Raw genomic sequence first — 17,902 nt, forward strand, 5'->3', positions numbered from 1 at the left:
GTACTTGCTGATACGGTCTCATTTCTGGCCACTTAAATTTTGTTATATTGCTGTGATTATGCACATATTTTGATGTTGTAAGCTGCCTTGCACATAGTTCAATTATGGAAATAAGGCATATAAATAGATGCTGCTGGTGCTGTGCTCAGGTCCTGCTTGCAGGCTTCACTGGAGCATCTGGATGGCCTCTGTGAGAACAGGTCAATGGACTAGATGTGCCCCCCTCCTGCTTGGCTTTATTCAGCAGGTTCTTCTTACTGTGTGTTTAGACCTTTAACCCTCACCCTATAAATAAATTCAGACAAGACTCAAATTTTGGTTTGGTTTTTGGCAGAATTTAGGCCACAACTTTATTGATTACATCAGGTGAGTGGTTGCATAGGCTCTGGTTTGACTAGCTCCCTGCACCGTTGCAGGTAGCGCTGACCCAGGGCACCAGCATAGATCAGCCTGGGGTGAACACCTGGAATGGCAGAAAGCCGGGGACATGCTATGTCCACCACCCAGATGTCCCCCTGGACTCAGGCACGGGCACAACCCCTCACAGGATTGACCAAACCATTGAGTCCCTGGATTCCTTTAACGGAATACCCTTCACATAGGGATGGCAAGAGCGTTCCCCCATCCCCATCTCTATCACCTGAACCAGAGCCTATCCGCAACCTTACAAGTTGTGATGATTTGCTCCACAGCAGGCGAAACCCAAATGGCACCAGCCAATCAGCCAAGTGGGTAAAATTCCTGCCATGCCCCTGTCCCAATGACAGACGACACACGACGGCATAGCAAGATCAGGCACACAAGCCCTAAAAGTAGGGAGAGGTGGGTGGGTGTTCCGATGCACTAACCAAAAGAGGAAGCTCTGAGTCACGTGCATGGGCATATATAGGTCCCTTGATCCGTTTACCTAGCGTCCCATTGGTCTGATTCAACCCAGCATCAAGGGATCTACCAATAAGTTGTTGTGGCTATCCAATCGTACCCACCTACAACACAGGGTTCAGTTGCCAGGTTGCACCGCAACACGTGCCCTCTTTGAGGGAGAACACGATTTTAAGGTGGTTTCAGCAGCCTCTCTGCATAACTCAGTTTTCTGTATCATCATTGCTGCTAGATGGGCATGATATAAAAAATAAATTTATTAGTAATAGTAGTACACCCAACCAAGTAATGGCCACTTTGGAGAAGACTTTGCTCCTACTTCTACTTCAGTGCTGAAGTTCAGAACTAGGACATATATTCTCTAGATCTGTGCTCTAATGACATGACTAGAGAGGTGACATTTGATGGGTTTTGGACTCCAAACAGTGTGTGTGTGTGTGTGTGTGTGTGTGTGTGTGTGTGTGTGTGTAGATATATATTTCTTCTTAGAGTTTTGGCAACTTTTTATTGTCCCCTCCTTTTTGGAAGCTAATTCTTCCCAAGCCTAGTGATGCAGAACTTGTCATTTGGCAACCTAGAAATCTCTTTATCGGGAGACAATGCAAAGAAGATTCCTTCTTGTTAGTTGTAGCAGCACACACTTCAGAGAGTTTCAAATGCTCACTGAAGCATGGCCATGTTGGTCTGAAAGCTTGCAGGTCAGCTTTAATTAGAGCTTTCCCTAAAAAAAAGCTGTTGTGTTTTTCTTCATGAGCCCACGACCCCGCCCCAACCATGCACACATCACTTCCAGCATTGTAAGTGCAAGTGTTCGCAATAAGGGACAACACACTGGAACATAGCTAATCCTCATTTCAGAATTAGCAATATAATTTCCATGGCGGTGTAATATTTCCCAGACTGATGGTGGCCATGGCAGAGGGGAGGGGCGTAGCTTCACATTGTAAGTGCTCAGAGTGAGGAGAAGAGAGTGAGGTGAAGAGACAGCAACAGTTAGGCAATCACAGTATATAACAAGGTGTAATTGGAGTGGAATCTAAGGAATCAGTCATGATCCAGTTCCTAACTCCTTCAAAAGGTCCAAGTGGACACCATGGTTAATGACAGCATTGGGAAACCTTTTGGTTTGATGGCCATATCTTTGGGCCATCTTTGACAGCTTTGATAGAACCTCCTACCTATCAGTTATGGAATATTAAAGTTGACTAGTGTGGATAGTGACTAAAGGGGACTGAACTTCCTGAGAATCTGTGGATGCATGGGGAGTTCAGTCCTACTTTCTAGGGAACTAGGCAGAGGGCCTTCTCAGTGGTGGTGCCTGCCCTGTGGAACGCCCTCCCAACAGATGTCAAAAAGGAAAACAACTACCAGACTTTTAGAAGACATCTGAAGGCAGCCCTGTTCAGGGAGGCTTTTAATGTTTAATAGATTATTGTGTTTTATTTTTCTGTTGGAAGCCGCCCAGAGTGGCTGGGGAGACCCGGCCAGATGGGCGGGGTATAAATAAATTTATTATTATTATTATTATTATTATTATTATTATTATTATTATTATTATTATTAACATGTGTATATTAACAAGTTCCCAAGAGGAACCTGCTCAAGTACTCGAACAAAGCAAGACTGGACAGAATTGGTGCATGGGGAGTTCAATTCTGCTTTCCAGCCTCAGAGTCCAGGCATGTGTGTCCACATGCCCCACACCTGACACAATCTGATGTGTAGCAGGTGTGCATCATCTGGGGGAACTGGCTTAACAGGCCAAATTGTGTAGGTCTGTTGGGTCAGTTTCAGTCTATGGGCCAAAGTTCCTCTCACAATAAAGTAACCAACATTCATGTGCATAGTTCTTTCAGTCAGCATCAGACATGATGCTGGATTTAAATGGTCATTTCATCCAAGCACAGCTGAAGCTGCCCCCCCGCCCCCCGGCCCCTTCTCAAGCACCTTGCCTCAGAAGGGGATATTTGTGACTGTGTAGAAGTAGAAACAATTCTGGAACCTGGGAGATACCCTTGAGGAAAGGACCCACCACTGCCTCCTCCAAGGCTAGTGGAATCCCACTCCTCACTATGATACATTGGACTCACTTTGGTAATCTGACCTCCCCTACCCCCACAAATTAATAAATAAATGAGGATGATAAAGTGAGGAGGAGCTGTAATAAACCTCTGGGTCCAGCGAGGGATTCCCCTCCCCCCCAGAACTGGTCATATCACAGCCTTGTTCAAGTTAATAGGCACCACCACAGCATGCAGAAATCCATTTACCACTTCCAGAACCCACCAGGTGAGCCCTGCATAGCTTGCTTTTGTGCATGTTTTCCAGATCTAGAACATACTTTTTAAATGTTTTCTGTTGCAGTAACACAGCATAGCAAAATAGTGTCAAATTATAACTTTGTGCTCCACTGTAGAAAATTTGTCCTTGGCAATTCAAATTGCACAACTCCTGACAAATCAACTAAAGATGACTAATCAGCCCATTAACTTGATTAAAGATTAGGTGAAATTACTGCCCCCCCCCCCCGCATGCTTCTTGTAGTATGTTGATGAAGTCTGGTCCATTTGCTCCTCTTGAGATAACGCTATCAGCATCTGGATTTGCTCGCCACCCATTCATTTGTATATTTCAAGAGTTCACTAATCAACATGGAGTGTTTATTGCTACACAGTGTCCAAGGCATCTTCTCATCCAATCAATCTTCTTTCATTGGTAGAGGAAATCCACTTTCTTCATTACACAAGGCATTCAAAATATTCTTCAGGGCTGTGCTAACTACTCTAATCCTCAACAGGAAATTAGAGATCTAATTTGGCAAAAACAACCAATTAGTATTTGTGGAATGGTTTGTATTGCTGTTGAACTGTACCCAGTAATCATGCTGGTGAAAATGCTTGCTTGCTTGCAACAACTATCCTTATTAAAGCTTCCCAAAGTCTCCCCCACCCAGATGTGGAATTGCAACTGAATTATACTTTCCTTGGGTGCACATGCTTATATAACCCCATGCACACAAAGACACAGACACAATTGACTGTCCCCCAGTCAACAAACACAAAGCCTTGTTTTTTATTTGACTTCTTGGAACCACATAGTCCATTGTTGTTGTTTAGTCGTTTAGTCATGTCCGACTCTTCATGACCCCATGGACCAGAGCACTCCAGGCATTCCTGTCTTTCACTGCCTCCCGCAGTTTAGTCAGACTCATGTTCATAGCTTTGAGAACACTGTCCAACCATCTCATCCTCTGTCGTCCCCTTCTCCTTGTTCCCTCCATCTTTCCCAACACCAGGGTCTTTTCTAGGGAGTCTTCTCTTCTCATGAGGTGGCCAAAGTATTGGAGCCTCAGCTTCACGATCTGTCCTTCCAGTGAGCTGATTTCCTTCAGAATGGATAGGTTTGATCTTCTTGCAGTCCATGGGACTCTCAAGAGTCTCCTCCAGCACCATAATTGAAAAGCATCAATCCTTCGGTGATCAGACTTCTTTATTGTCCAGCTCTCACTTCCATACATCCATATAGTATCCCTACTGTATAGCTTTAACTATACAGACCTTTGTTGGCAAGGTGATGTCTCTGCTTTTTAAGATGCTGTCTAGGTTTGTCATTGCTTTTCTCCCAAGAAGCAGGGGTCTTTTAATTTCGTGGCTGCTGTCACCATCTGCAGTGATCATGGAACCCAAGAAAATAAAATCTCTCACTGCCTCCATTTCTTCCCCTTCTCTTTGCCAGGAGGCGATGGGACCAGTGGCCATGATCTTGGTTTTTGTTTTTATTTTATGTTGAGCTTCAGACCATATTTTGCGCTCTCCTCTTTCACCCTCATTAAAAGTTTCTTTAATTCCTCCTCACTTTCTGCCATCAAGGTTGTGTCATCTGCATATCTGAGGTTGTTGATATTTCTTCCGGCAATCTTAATTCCGGCTTGAGATTCATCCAGTCCAGCCTTTTGCATGATGAATTCTGCATATAAGTTAAATAAGCAGGGAGACAATATACAGTCTTGTCGTACTCCTTTCCCAATTTTGAACCAATCAGTTGTTCCATATCTAGTTCTAATTGTAGCTTCTTGTCCCACATAGAGATTTCTCAGGAGACAGATGAGGTGATCAGGCACTCCCATTTCTTTAAGAACTTGCCATAGTTTGCTGTGGTCAACACAGTCAAATGCTTTTGTGTAGTCAATGAAACAGAAGTAGACGTTTTTTCTGGAACTCTCTAGCTTTCTCCATAATCCAGCACATGTTTGCAATTTGGTTTCTGGTTCCTCTGCCCCTTCAAAATCCGGCTTTCACTTCTGGGAGTTCTCAGTCCACATACTGCTTAAGCCTGCCTTGTAGAATTTTAAGCATAACCTTGCTAGCCTGTGAAATGAGCGCAATGGTGTGGGAGTTGGAGCATTCTTTGGCACTGCCCTTCTTTGGGATTGGAATGTAGACTGATCTTCTCCAGTCCTCTGGCCACTGCTGAGTTTTCCAAACTTTCTGGCATATTGAGTGCAGCACCTTAACAGCACCATCTTTTAAAATTTTAACTAGTTGAGCTGGAATACCATCACTTCCACTGGCCTTGTTATTAGCAGTGCTTTCTAAGGCCCATTTGACTTCACTCTCCAGGATATCAGGCTCAAGGTCAGCAACCACACTACCTGGGGTGTACGAGACCACCATATCTTTCTGGTATAATTCCTCTGTGTATTCTTGCCACCTCTTATTGATGTCTTCTGCTTCTGTTAGGTCCTTTCCACTTTTGTCCTTTATTATGGTAATCTTTGTACGAAATGTTCCTTTCATATCTCCAATTTTCTTGAACAAATCTCTGGCTTTTCCCATTCTGTTCTTTTCCTCTATTTCTTTGCATTGCTCATTTAAGAAGGCCCTCTTGTCTCTCCTTGCTATTTTTTGGAAGTCTGCATTCAATTTCCTGTCTCTTTCACTATCTCCCTCACATTTTGCTTGTCTTCTCCCCCCCCCCGCTATTTGTAAGGCCTCATTGGACAGCCATTTTGCCTTCTTGCATTTCCTTTTCCTTGGGATGGTTTTCGTTGCTGCCTCCTGTATAATGTTACGAGCCTCCATCCATAGTTCTTCAGGCACTCTGTCCACCAAATCTAAATCCTTAAACCTGTTCCTCACTTCCACTGTGTATTCCTAAGGGATCTGATTTAGATTGCATCTTGCTGGCCCAGTGGTTTTTCCTACTTTCTTCAGTTTAAGCTGGAATTTTGCTATAAGAAGCTGATGATCTGAGCCACAATCTGCTCCAGGTCTTTTTTTTGCTGACTGTATAGAGCTTCTCCATCTTTGGCTGCAGAGAATATAATCAACCTGATTTCGATGTTGCCCATCTCGTGATGTCCATCTGTAGAGTCATCTCTTGCACTGTTGGAAAAGAATGTTTGTGATGACCTGCTTGTTCTCTTGACAGAACTCTATTAGCCTTTGCCCTGCTTCATTTTGAACTCCAAGGCCAAATTTGCCAGTTGTTCCTTCTATCTCTTGACTCCCTACTTTAGCATTCCAATCCCCTATAATGAGAAGAACCTCCTTCTTTGGTGTCATTTCTAGAAGGTGTTGTATGTCTTCATAAAACTGGTCAATTTCACTTTCTTCAGCACCGGTAGTTGGTGCATAAATTTGGATTACTGTGATGTTAAAAGGTCTGCCTTGGATTTGTATCGAGATCATTCTATCATTTTCTTGGCAGGGATACTCGAGTGGCTTGCCAGTTCCTGCTCCAGGTGGATCACGTTTTGTCAAAAATTTCCACTATGACCTGTCCATCTTGGGTGTCCCTGTACAGCATTGCTCATAGCTTCTCTGAGTTGTTCAAGCCCCTTCACCATGACAAGGCAGTGATCCATGAAAGGGACATAGTCCATTACTAAGTGATTTTGCTTGTTTTTAACATTACAGGAAAAACCCCCAAAACTATTCTGCTCATTATTGCTGGTTAAACCACTCTGGAAATTGCAGTTCCATGAGGGAAAAAGGAATCTTCTAACAATACTCAACGCCCATAACACATTACATTTCACAGGATTCCTTAGTGGTATGATAGTGCTTTATATGTATATGCCAATGAGTCCTAAGTAGTATATCTCGCTATATACATAGAAATGTAAGTCTGTCATCAAACTGCACTCCAACATGATAAGAGGGTGGCAGGCAGCCCAAGCAAGCTGTTTAATGGAGGGGGAGAGGTGCTTCACAAACCACTCTGTGAAGCAATTTACACCTGCCCCCGATAAACAAGGTTGCAGTGGGGTTTAACAGAGGGAGAGAGATTGGTCAGCTGGGAGGGGGCAAGCAAGGGAATGGGGAGGGACAAACAAGGGAATGGTTGAGGATTAAAGGGAGATAATTGGTCAGGAGTAAAGGGAGGAGGAGCTGGCCAGGTGTGGAGAAAGGGGGCATTGATAAAGTAGTTGGTGGGTAGGTGGGGTTGGCAAGTGGGGTGAGCAGGGGTGGCAGCCTCATATCACTTAAATAATGATAACAATAATGGGTCATTGCAAGAAAGGCAGCTAGTCACAAGACATTTGAGATGATTCAGCTCACCCTGTAAAATTATACAGTATTCTAGATATGGTAGTGAGCTAAAATGTTCCTTGGCTCTTCGTACCACAAAATCAATAGTGCAGTTTTCAAACAAACATATATCTAAATAATATATTTGGTGCTCTGTATTTGTGGCTTTGAGGCATTTCTGCAAGGAGGTAATAAAATAAATGAGAAACTATTGAAAGGAAGGCAGAATAAACCCTTGTGCATTCATCAAGCTGATTTCATTTTAATTTTGTAATTATAAGAAATGATATCTGGTCTCAAACATATCATTTGTTGATTTATTGGGACACAATCATGACTTGTTCCTTGAACTCTTCATATTAATATTATACAGGTAGAATTCTAAATTATCTCAGTACTAGGAAGAAGAACAAGAGAAGCTGGTAACAAAGGTGTGATGGAATATCTCTTTCCAGCAACTAGCAGAAATATTCATACATATTGGAATTAATGACCACAGGGTATGCATAATTGCACTTGCATAATGAGCATTGCATCGTATTAAACTAGACGTATTCTGTCCCTGGAAAAAAATACCTCCCAATAACACAGCAGAAGATGTTCAGAAGGATTTGCTACTGTTTGGGAAACATTTGAATACTAGATCCTGGTAACTGAGAAGAATGCAAAACAGTGAACAGCTGCCACAGATACCCTCCAAATCTCCTCCCCACCTCCCCTTCCTCTCATTGTCATTATGAGAAACAAGAGCCACTTTGGGCTTATGCACAATTCCTCTTGTCCTGCTGCTTCCTCCCAGGGAAAACGTTTCCTTATTACTCAATCAGAGCTAAGGGGCAGTTCGGGTTTTCTGTGGGTTGCTGCTTGTTCTGATTTAGGCAGAGGGTGATTGGATGCCATTTCAATGCTCCTGCACTGATGTGGCAACTATTATTGAGACCCCAAATCTTAAGGGAGCTAACTCAAAATCTCCTGGTGCTGCCCAGGGCTCAGGGTCTAGGTCTCACCAGTTCTGAATGCCAGTGGACTAGTGAGATCTGAGGCCAAACTGTTTGAAGATATTCAAGGCATTTTAGGGCCATCTGTGAAACTAGACAATGACCTCTGTTGCAACTGGGGGGTCATGCACAACCATAGGGGGCACTATTGAACTGTTCCCCCCCCCCAACACACAAACTTTAACAAGATTATTTGACCCATGTATCTATTTTTGCTAACACCAGCTGCTAGCAAAGAAAATGCAGCTTCAGCTTTTGGAGTTGCACAATTAGCGAAGTGACTCCTTTGACTTCAGTGCATGAGTAACCACAGCTTATCAGTTTGGTACAGCAAGGGAGTGTCGCTGACAATGAATTTGCTTGGAAACACTCCTAAGCTGTATTGCAGCTCAATACACACTTCATAACCCATGTCAGAGAATAATCAAATAATATTATCAATATGGAGCTGGTATGTCTCGCTGGGCTGAGCAGCCACCTGCTCAGTTTTCCATACTCTGTTTAACAATGGGGCTCAGTTTTCTTAGAAACTCACTGGGGTGGGGTGGGGGAAATGGGGAGATACTTTCCTAAACTTTAACACCATTACACACTAGCACATGGAGAAGAGAAGGAGATCAGGCCAGTGGTTGCCAACTCTTGCGGGGAGGGCAGTGGACACATTTGAAATTTTGAGAAAGCATAGTGGGTGCCAATTCCAAAATGGCTTGTAGTGGGGGTGTGGCATGTGACACTACTGCTATCATGGGAGTGGCAGAGCCTCTGCAAACAGGAACTGAGAAAGAAGAGGGAACAGTTTCTTTAAAATTGAGAGGGTGTTTCTTGAAAACTTTTGCTGGTGCCATAGTCCCATAGGTAGGTTGATCAATGACTATTTGCTGATGGGGGCACCTCCAACTTCAGGAGCAGAATACCTTTGAACACCACATGCTGATGGCAAACAAAATAGGATGATCATAAGCCCTGTGAGTGCTCTTTGAATAGCTCATCTTCTTTTGTAGTTGGTGGGAAAGCACACACATGCCTAATTGTTTTGTAACATCACACGCTTTCCCATCTAGAATCACCAGCCTTTTGTTCCGCTGGTTTCCAAAGTTTAGCAAGGAAAAACCACAATAGAATATGTGGGCACATACTGCATTGAAATTTTGCATTTTCTTTTTTTCTTCATACGTGCTTTTCACTCAGGTTTGTCCTTGGATTTCTTTAAAGGAAGCCGACATCAGAAAACATGTAAAAAGAATGGGTTGCATGGAAGGGTGAATCGCATGGACCTATGGAATAATCAGCTTGTTGTTGACTCTTTAGAGAAATGCTTTTATCACAGCTAATGCCTCTGCAAGGCACTGTTTACAAAGGACAACATCAACAGAGCTCTTGTGGGTCACCATTCTGAGAATTCACTCAAAAAAGCCTTTAGATAGTCTTCATTTGCCACTGAAGCCAAAATATCTGGTACAAATTGTTCTCATTGAAGAGAGCTTAGTAAGCACTCGGAATCTTTATGCAACCTGCAATAAGCAAGACAATACACCCACCCACCCCAATTCTCATTGTCATTATAACAAGCAATGCAACTTGGTCACCTCTTTAAATCCTTAACTTGTATAGGTTTTTAATAGCAGAAATTAGCCCAGCCTTTGGAGCATGACCAATACTACCTTCAGCAGCTAAGGGCTGCTGTGGCTCTTCCCATGCTTTTCTTTTTATTCTTCTTTAATTGGGTTACATTTATCTATCTACATGACTCAGAAGCATTATTTTTCACATGTGTAGATTCAAAGGAATGCTGACAATCATCATCGCCACTTAAATACCGTAAATGCTAATAGTGTATTCAGTTGCTGTAAAATGTGATTAGTACGGTACTTTCTTAAGGATCTGTTAAAGAAAACTAAATGAAGTAAATATTATCTAATACGTCCCCCCCAAAAAATACCCTAAAAAAAATATGGATATGCAGCATCACATGAGTGGAAAGGGATTGCATGGTACCATATTACAGTGTTTCTCAACCTTTTTTGGGCCACGGCACACTTGTTCCGTGAAAAAAATCACGAGGCACACCACCATTAAAAAAGTTAAAAAATTTTTTAACTCTGTGCCGCCCTATATTATAATTATGACTGTAAGAAACACTTGCCAAATATTGCTTTCCGGCAGGTCAGCGCTGTATATTGGCGGCCGCCAGGCACGTGACAATGCAAATCGCCCTTCTCGTCGCCGCACGTCGCGGCACACCAGCCAGCGTCTCGCGGCACACTAGTGTGCCGCGGAACAGCGGTTGAGAAACGCTGCCATATTATATGGTAATTAAGAAATATTTTCAAAAGGCTACTTCCCATAAGCTTTAGCAAAGGGGAAGAATCTTTTTTCTAGTACAGAGACCTCATCCTTTTCCAGGCAACTTTCTGAGCACCATGTGAGTACAGCCAGAGGCAAAAGTTGCCAGAGCAATGGATATAAATGTTATACTAGTATACTAGTTTATACACAGACTCACACACCCCTCTGTCCTCTCTTTAAGTAAGCAAAGGGCATTATCAGAGTTGTTGTTGTTGTTGTTGTTGTTGTTGTTGTTGTTGTTGTTGTTGTTACAATTAATTGATCAATTGCCTTCCAAACAAGCATGTCAAAACATTTTACACACAAGTTAAGTAGCAAGTTTTTAAACACAAAAACAATGAATACACTCAAAACATAGCTGAAATTTTAGCTGGGAAACCCTGTTGGAACGAGAAGGCCTTCAACTCAGAGCCTTTGAGAATTTCTGGACAACAGGTGAGGTCCCACTTTTAAGTGGGGGGGGGGCATCTTCAAATATCTAATTATCATCCATGGAGGATGGAGCAAACTTGTTTTCTCCTGCTCTGGAGGGTAGGACCCAAACCAATGGATTCAAGTTACAAGAAAGGAGATTCCAACTAGAAATCAGGAAGAATTTTCTGATAGTAAAGGTTGTCAAGACAGTGGGATGGACTCCCTTGGGAGGTGGTGGACTCTCCTTCCTTGGAGGTTCTTAAGCAGAGGTTGAATTGCGATAATGCAGGGGGTTGGATTAGATGTCCCTTGGGGTCCCTTTCAACTCTACAGTTCTATAATTCCATAACTGTTTATGGAAAATGCAGATAGTGGGCACCTGTTGTGCCTTGATAGGAATGCTATTCCATAGCTCAAGGACACATTCCAGCCAGGCAAAAACACAAGTCGGAGCATGAGAAGGTGTGGCCAGAAAAGAGTTCTGAGAACCAGATAGGATGTCCTGGAAGGAAACATTTGATCTCTATGCCTAAGGTACCCCACTCTTGCCTTTCAGGAATAATTGGAATCTGGGGCCACACAGGAAAAGCTAGTGTTACGTGCATTTCAAACATGTGCTAATACAGTAAAGTAACTGGTTAGGTAACCTGACTGCCATTGAGTGTGCAACATGTCCATTGGGTGCTGCATGTTTGTTATTTAGCCATGGCAGGGCCTTCACAGCGGTGGCACCACATTTGTTGGGCAGGGCCAGAGCCAGAAATGAGTGAGGAACAACCACTTTATTCTTTCTTTCCCTATCTTTCCCACGGTACTGAAGCAGCTCCAGGTGACTGACAAAAGATTTATTTCGGGGTCTACATGTCTTAAAATAATCCGTGGCACATTCTAAATAACAGCCCCCATTAACTGAATGTACTGCTGCCATACCCTCCAAGTGTCCGTATATGCCAGGGACAGTCCTGGAATTACAAAAGCCATCCCTGCTTCTGATTTGATCTCAGAATGTCTGTATTTCCCCTGCCAGTGCCACTGGTGCTGAGCTTGGGGAGGAGGATTAATTCTGGCACTTGTCTTGAGTGATGGCGGCACTCTCTTTTGTCTCTCCATGGCCTCTCCATGACTGCCACTGGCAGCCACCTCTCTAGGGCAACTTGCAGTGGCTGCTGGAAAGCAGGTGAGGAGAAGGAGAGCCTGCTGCCACCAAGGCCCATCCTTGCATGACGCACCAGCTCTGAGATGCAGGCAGAGGGCTGGGCCACCTTGGGTGGGAAGAAAGGGGAAGTGGAGCAAAGTGCAAGGAGTTTTCATTTTAAAAAATGCTTTGTGTATCTGCAGCTAATTTTGCCCCTTTCTAAAATTTATTTATTGGTACGTGTTTTTCTTTTTGTAAATCTATCAAAGTATGAAATAAAATAAAATCTGTATTCAGGGTTTTTCTCAGGTGGAAGTTGCGTTTATGTTCTGTCCCTTCGGTGTACTGGTGGTGGAAATGATCTGTGGGTGGGAGGACAAAAAATGGAGGGTCAGTTGTGGGGGGGGGCGGATTGAGAAATGTCCCTATTTTCATCTGAGAAGTGCTGGAGAGTATGCTGCTACAGTAACTCTACAGTTTATAGAGCTAATGAAAATCACTATTCAAAGCATGCCCCTGAAGGAGGCTTATGCTGGAAATAAATTTGTGTTTTGGGAGAAATTTGCACTAAAATGCTGACTCACACAGCCACCAACCTCTCCTTCACCTGCCTTCCTGCCAGACTCCCTCCTGGTGCTTGCTGCCAACCTCTTTCCCCTTCCTTCCTTCCTTCCATTCTCATGAGCCAGCTTTACAAAAAGCAGCAGCAGCAAGGAGGCATGGGGGCTTTGGAAGTCACACTAACAGAAGCTATACGCTATGTGGGTCCATGAGCAGGCTACCCATCTCTGCTCTCCTCCTACTACACAGGTTGCTAATGTCACTTTTCAAAATGCAATATGATGTTCTGAAGCACACATCACCATCTGTGTCTAACTAATGCAATGAGCTGTGAAACATCGTGAGCACTTTCAAAATATCTTTGGGTTGCTCCAGACTGCCACTGTTTCGTTGGAGGGATTCCAGTGCATATTGTTAATTTAGGGATGCATAATGAGAGTGGATTAAAACTCTCTGCTGCCTTAGCACAACACATCCACTTTTAAAAGTATCGTTTCCCTGTGCCATCACATTGGTCTTGGGAGGAGTCTCTGTTAAAGATGCCTCCTCCTAGAAGCTGTGCATTCAGTGCTGTTGGCTTCATTCTTCCCCTGGAGGAGGAGGAGGGAGAAGAAGAAGAAGAAGAAGAAGAAGAAGAAGAAGAAGAAGAAGAAGAAGAAGAAGAAGAAGAAGAAGAAGAAGAAGAAGAAGAAGAAGAGGTGAAGGAGCTTGGACTTGATATCCCACCTTTCACTCCCCTTAAGGAGTCTCAAAGCGGCTAACAATCTCCTTTCCCTTCCTCTCCCACAACAAACACTCTGTGAGGTGAGTGAGGCTGAGAGACTACAGAGAAGTGTGACTAGCCCAAGGTCACCCAGCAGCTGCATATAGAGGAGCGGGGGAGTGAACCCAGTTCACCAGATTACAAGTCCACCGCTCTTAACCTCTACACCATGCTGGCTCTCGAATTTAGACATGCTTCTTTCTTGGTTGACTATGTCAAGTGCTTGACTATGACCTTTCTATTTCAGCAGGCATTTTCAGGAAGTTTGCTGTTTTTATTTTTTAAAAATTGATCTTATTTTTTAAAATAATAATATTTATTATTTTTTCCAATTTAACAATCCAACAAAAGCCACATTAAAAACATTCCAAATTATAAAATAATCAAAACAGTCTGAATATTATGCCAAATTATAAATCTTTAGTTGACTTCCCATGCTCCAAAGTCAGGGGATGGCAATCATATCACATTTGTGCTGCTTCTCTTAATTAGTCCAGGTAATTCCCATAAGCGATGCGGGTGGCGCTGTGGTCTAAACCACAGAGCCTAGGGCTTGCTGATCAGAAGGTTGGCGGTTTGAATCCCTGCGACGGGGTGAGCTCCCGCTGCTCAGTCCCTGCTCCTGCCCACCTAGCAGTTCGAAAGCACGTCAAAGTGCAAGTAGATAAATAGGTACTGCTCTGGCGGGAAGGTAAACGGTGTTTCCGTGCGCTGCTCTGGTTCGCCAGAAGCGGCTTAGTCATACTGGCCACATGACCCAGAAGCTGTACGCTGGCTCCCTCAGCCAATAAAGGAAGATGAGTGCTGCAACCCCAGAATCGTCCACGACTGGACTTAATGGTCAGGGGTCTCTTTACCTTTACCTTTAATTCCCATAAATCAATCCGATGTTAATCCTTCGTTCATTTTTAACAGCCTCTGAGTTCATCTAGCAAGCAAGTTAAATTAAACAATATGTTTCTGTATGGGTGTTTATTTTCTTCTATGTATTTCACTTTCCCTTCTTTGCGCCTGTTATTATCTACTGTTATACATCCCAAAATGGAGGAAATCTGGCTTTCGGCCAGTTGTTCCAGACATATGTCCAAACCTCTTCGTTTTATCTCAGTCCAAAACAGATAAGCCTCTACTTTGTCTAGAAGCCTCAATTCACATCTTCCATTCTTAACAATCCATTAAAATTAATTGCAGATTCATAAATCTTTTCCACACAGTAAATAATTAGGTCAAAATGACTCTTAAATATTACAATACTCTACAATCCTGCTTGCATACATAGTCAATTGGTAGTCAGACCTTCCAGGGAGATTTGCCAAGTAAGAAAGGAAATACAAAGTATATCAAAAAGAAGCAAAGGAGGCTCACTCCCCTTCCGTTCTGACATACTAGTTACATCGTGATGATAATCCCTCTTCCACTTAAATCCTTTGGCTCCTCAGTGGCTGAATCAGTTAGCAGAATAGTTTATCTTCCCTCCCGCAGAGCATGCCTGTTAATTAAGTCCAAATTTTCATCTTAAAAAACAGGAATTTGTTCGCTCATGGCGGTGACTTTGGATGGTTGCCAAAGAGACGCATGGTGCTTTCCACCCAGCGCCTCCTGCCCCATCATTCCTTCCGGGTTGGGAGCAGGTGTTGGGCGATCTGTGGGTGAAGCTGCCCCCCTGGCCCTGGGGGGTGGGTGGGTGGGAGGATGATTACTCCCATCTCATCCTCAAATATTCCGTGCATAATGGATCCGATGTAATGAGCAGCCTCCACCATTGCAAGCCAAATCAGAAGTCCTTTTTAAATTGATCTTATATATTGTATGCAATGTGCACCTTTTCAAAACTTTGGCAATTGAGCCGTATTTAAACAGATAAATGGTTTTTAAAAATGGGGGTGGGGAATCAGCAGTTAGGAAAGTGATGGAGAAATGTATACTGGTACCTCGGGTTAAGAACTTAATTTGTTCTGGAGGTCCGTTCTTAACATGAAACTCTTCTTAACCTGAGGTACCACTTTAGCTAATGGGGCCTCCCACTGCTGCTGTGCCGCCACCATGCGATTTCTGTTCTCATCCTGAAGCAAAGTTATTTATTTATTTCTTTTTCCAAAAAAAATATTCATTTTATAATAAAACAAAATACATCAAAAACAAAAACATATCAAGTACATAACAATAAACACAGACATAAAACAAATAACAAAGACAAAATATAACTTTCTCGATTTATAAACTTTCCTTCACATTTTATGCTGACTTCCTCAAATCCTCCCTATCTGCGGTTCATTTTCATTCATCTTTAGCAATTTCTAAATCATATCTTTAACTCACACTATCTAACTTCTATAACATAATTTCTCTTAATCCTTCCTTTATCTCAAATTACATTAACTTTCTTTAAATCTAAACATTAAATTCTAAACCTACAGCTTATAACCACTTCCAAATCAATTCATATTAATCAATTTTACAATATTTCTTTAAATAAACTTTAAATTTCTTCCAATCATCTTCCACTGACTCTTCTCTCTCATCACGGAGTCAGTTCAGCCAATTCCATAAAGTCTATCATTTTCTTTTGCCATTCTTCCATGGTTGGTATCTCTTGTGTTTTACAGTTTTTAGCTATCAATATTCTTGCTGCTGTTTTGACATACAGAAAGAAAGTAACATCTTTTTGGGGAATGTCTTTTCCGACTATGCCCAATAAAAAGGCCTCTAGTTTTTTTAATAAATGTGTTTTTCTTTTCTTTTTTTCAAATAATCTTTATTCAATTTATAAGAATGAAAAAATTCAAAAGACAAACAAAAAGACGAAAACCAAAAAGAGGGGAAAAATAACAATAACAACGATATTTCTTATTACTTAACATTGTTATATAGACTTCCTTGATTCCCCCCTCACTGGGTCCATTTTTAATCCATCCTTAGCAATTTTCTTATTATATCTTAAGCCATTTTCTAACACTCACACATTTTCATCTTCCTCTATTTCATAAACAATTTCCTCTTCATTATCCCTCAAATATTCCTAGCCTATAATCATCAATTATTCTTGACCTATAATCATCAAATATTCATAACCTTTAATTATTTTCTCAATATCTATCTTCAATTTCACCCCTTAGCCAAGAACCAATTCCCAAAAATGTCCATAATTTTAAACATTGCTTCTTCTATCTGAATAACATTTAAACACTTACATCTAATTCTGCCCCCCCCCCGGTCTCAGAATCTCCCAGACGGTTCAGCAAGTTCCATAAAGCAATCCAGTTTCGGTCCATCTTAGCCAGTCAGAAAATAATATTCATTATTACTTCTCACCCCACTCCCACTCTGTCACAACCTAACAGCCACACTTCCTTCTTCTCCCCTGCTGCCCCCCCAATTCTCTAACTGCTACACAATGCCAACCACCAGAGTTACCAATCTTCAGTCCTTTGACAATTTTTATTCCCCTTAGATTCTAACCCCAGTATGGGTCCTGTTCTCCCTTTCTCACTGGGGAGCAATGTTCCATACTGGTTCTTCTTCAAACACCTTTTGTCCCAGGCATGGGTCTTGCTCCCCCCCCTCTCACTGAGAGAACAATGTTCCATGCTGGATCTTGGTTCCGCTAAATTGCGAACCACCTGAGTCTCCTGCTGCTGTCAGCTTCAGAATGAGTTATCCGCCACCGGCGCTCTAGCTGTCTCAGTGATTGTTTCATTGCCCTCAGATCCATGGAAAACCATGGGGCTGTCCGGGCTTCATGCAATCAGAGAGGGTACTTCGTAGCCAAACAGTCAATAACCCTGGTTAACTCCTCATTCCAGCGGGCCACCAGGGAATCAGCTGAAAGGCCATCAACATGGGATAAAGCATCCCCTACCACTCTCTGGAAACCATTTGGATCCATTAAGTGGTGGGGGCGGACCATCCAAATCAGTCCCACCTCCCTGCAGAGGGGAAGGGTCATGGAGAAGTCCAGTTGCACCAGGTAGTGATCTGACCATGGCACTTCTTTAGTTTCGCTTTTACTTAGTGTCAGATCACCAGCATCCATAGAGGTGAACACCAGGTCCAATGCTTGTCCTCGACTAGGAGTTGAAATAATCAGAATAGTTGGATGCATGCATCGTGGAATATGATTTCCCCCCTTATTCCCTGACACCCTTGTTTAACTGCTAAAACATTTTCACTGGTTGCCCATATGCTGCTTGGTCAGATTCAAGTTCCAGGACCCCTCAATGGTTACCTAAGCCCCCATATCCCAGCTTGATCACTGAGATCATCCAGAGCA

Source organism: Zootoca vivipara, chromosome Z2 (genome assembly GCF_965207765.1).
Source record: "Zootoca vivipara chromosome Z2, rZooViv2.hap1.1, whole genome shotgun sequence".
Taxonomy (NCBI): Eukaryota; Metazoa; Chordata; class Lepidosauria; order Squamata; family Lacertidae; genus Zootoca; species Zootoca vivipara.